Source organism: Lactuca sativa, chromosome 8, assembly GCF_002870075.4.
Source record: "Lactuca sativa cultivar Salinas chromosome 8, Lsat_Salinas_v11, whole genome shotgun sequence".
Lineage (NCBI taxonomy): Eukaryota > Viridiplantae > Streptophyta > Magnoliopsida > Asterales > Asteraceae > Lactuca > Lactuca sativa.
The window spans coordinates 140,444,196-140,447,346 of record NC_056630.2 but is presented as its reverse complement, the minus strand read 5'-3'; the positions used below and the strand labels follow the sequence as shown (position 1 = coordinate 140,447,346).

General features: G+C 38.3%; 1 non-coding gene across 1 annotated transcript; it reads right to left on the bottom strand.

Annotated features, from left to right (window-relative positions):
• Positions 1–2,410: 2,410 nt before the first annotated feature.
• LOC111897851 (small nucleolar RNA R71) lies at positions 2,411–2,517 on the bottom strand. The gene has a single exon (XR_002852416.1). It is a non-coding gene; the product is annotated as a small nucleolar RNA R71 (small nucleolar RNA).
• Positions 2,518–3,151: the final 634 nt, after the last annotated feature.

The window sequence follows — 3,151 nt, the reverse complement described above, 5'->3', positions numbered from 1 at the left end:
CTCACCTGGTACTGCTGAAGTCCTGCGGATAAAGCTATAGCTGCTGTTTGTTAGGTTCCCGAATTGTCAATCATCAAAACGACACCCAATTAACAATAAATTTACACTTGGGGTAAATGGAACATTTTACCCCTATCCTAGCTTGTTCAAATCTAAGGCCCTGATATTTGCATAATTAGCCATATGTTTAGCATATATTTTTATTCACTTTAGCTAATTATGTGCATAATGTGGACAAAAGGTACTTAATAATGCTTAAATTGTGTTTTCAGTCCAAAGACATGCTTGGAAGCAAAAAGGAATAAGGAGAAGCGATTGAGACCAAAGAATGAAGAAAAAGGAAAAACCACACACCTACTCGGCGAGTCCACGCGCAAACTCAGCGAGTCCATGAGAATGTTCCCGAAGAAAAGTGAAAAATGCTTACCGTACACGGATTTCACCTGGTACTCGACGAGTCCACGACCTATTCGCCGAGTAGCCCCTGTTTTGTGATAACTATAAATATGGGGTCTTAATCCGAATTGGAGGGTTTTCTGGCTTCCTTGGAGATAGAGCTACAATTGGAAAAACCCTTGAAGACCTGAAGAACCCTAACCTCTGATCTTTGAAGTTTCGAGGCGAATTAGGTTATATTTTCCACTTAATCTTAGGATTGAATTATGTTCAGCTTAATCAAATTCGTTCTTGAGCTTGTTTTCTTTGTAATCATGAGCTAAAATTCGGATGGTTTCTGTTTAGGAAGAACCAGATTACTACTATGGTTTAATTATTATTTTTGTTAATTATTTATTGGTTATTTTATTAAATTAAGTTTTTTTAAAGAACCTTATGCATTAACCACAACTATTTTCTGTTAATTGGAAGACAATTAAGCTCCATGAATATCTCTTAGTTGTTAACCTCATATGTTTATGTGACCACTTTATCATATGTCTAGGAATAATGAACATGAAACTAGAACTAATAAGAGAATGGGTAAATTAATGTGTAAGCTTGTTTGAGAAACCAACAAACAAGAGGTTAATTGAAACACCCACTTGATTAACCAATTACAAATCTTATTTAATCCAAATAATTGAACTAGGGAATTAATTAGTTTAAACAATTGGCCACAACTTGAATTGATTAATTGTCTAAGGGTTAGTATTAGTGAACACAAATCTAACCACTATAGTTGGTAACCAATAACAATTAATTTATCACATTATTACAGAAATAACCATAGGAGTGAATTGGTTGGACCTAAACATAAACCCTTTATCAAATTTGGTGAATTTTTATTTGTTTTAGTTTTTAGTTAATCACTTGTTAGGTGGTGTGTTTAAGTTTCTAGTCTTGTAAAACTAGAGAAAAACCTTTACTTTTATTACTTGCTTAGTTAAAATTAGTTGTTAGTTTAATTTCCGTTCCCTGAGTTCGACACTCTACTTATCCAACTATACCACTAAAAGATAGGTTCACTGCCTTTGTGTGATAAATTTATAATTTAAAAGTAGGATTAAAACCAGTACATTTTACACACATCAAGTTTTTGGCGCCGTTGCCGGGGAACGGTTCAAAATTAAATCTAATTCCTAATTTTATCGATCCTTTGTGTGAGTTTTCTTGCACAAAGTTAATTTTTTTAGCCATTTAGTAAGTAAGTAGGTTAGGTTTTGAAAGTTATTTTTTTCGTTATTTAAGTTGCATTTTTTTTCTTTTTTACGTGTTTTTCTGGTTTTATTTCAGGACTTTCATGACCGAAGGAACCAACACTCCGCTGGTACCCCCGCTTGAAGACCCGGAATCCGCATTGCGAAAGAACAAAGGCAAGGACGTGGAAAGCTCAAATACACCTAAGAAGTCACCTTTGTCTAACTTGAAGATTGTTTTTGGGAAAAAGAAGAGCAGCAAATCAGGAGCTTCCAGCGCATCTTTGGCAGGCGAAGACCCGATCAAAGAAGACACCGAGTACGACACTAAGGAGGAAGAAGAACCTGCATTCGGGCACGACTACGATTCCGGCAACAAGTTAGCACTTACCATGGCTAACATTGATGAAATACCCATGGGAGAATGGAAGAAGAGGATCCACGATGACACGGACCCGGGACTTGTGCAACCCGTAATTCCCGCAACTGCTACTTTTGAGCTGAAGGGTCACATTCTTGCTTTACTCAAGGAGATCCCCTTCACCGGCAAAGACCATGAAGATGCTTACAAGCACTTGGATGAAGTCAATGATGTGGCTGATTATTTAATTGTTCCAAATATGCCTCGGGAAACTCAGCTACTTCGCATGCTTCTGGTTACTTTGAAGGGTGCTGCAAAGGATTGGCTCAAGTCATTACCCCCCGGATCGATCACTACATGGGCCCAAATGAAAGAAGAATTCATTGATCAATTCTGCCCGCCATCCAAGATATCCAAGCTCAAGAAAGCCATTGCTAACTTTGAACAACAAGCAGGAGAGTCACTATATGAAGCTTAGGAAAGGTACAAGAGTTTGCTAAGGAATTGCCCGCATCATGACCTTAATAGTCATCAAGAAGTCTCCATCTTTTATGATGGAGTAAATGTTACCACTAGGCAATTACTTGACTCGCAAGGTCCACTCACGAAGAAGGCACCTCCAGTAATAAAGCAATTGATTGAAGAATTCTCTAAGCATTCTAGAGAATACCATAATCCAATAAATGATGTGAATAGGGGGGCCGCCTATGCAGCTTCATAAGACTTGTCAGCAGTCATGGCTATGCTAAAAACCATGGATAGGAGGATGGACAAAATGGATCAAACGATGCATGCTATTCGGGTGGGTTGTGAGAACTGCAATGGGCCCCATCTTACTAGAGACTACGACTTGGATGAAAATGGCAATAAGAAGGTGCAAGTATGTTACTCAAGTGGGGACCGATATGATGAGGATTGGAGCAAACTAAAGAAGGAGTGGCTCCCTTATAACGAGTACAAGAAGGCTAAGGAGGAGAAGTTCAAGCAAAAAGGAAGAGGGTTTTACCAAAAGGAGGAGCCGACACAAGAAAGAAAACCAAGTTTGGAAGAGATGCTTACCAAGTTTGTAGCTACTTCAGAAAAGAGACATAATGATCATGCTGCTGCAATCCAAGAAACAAGAACCATGCTTAAAAACCAGCAAGCCTCTATCCAC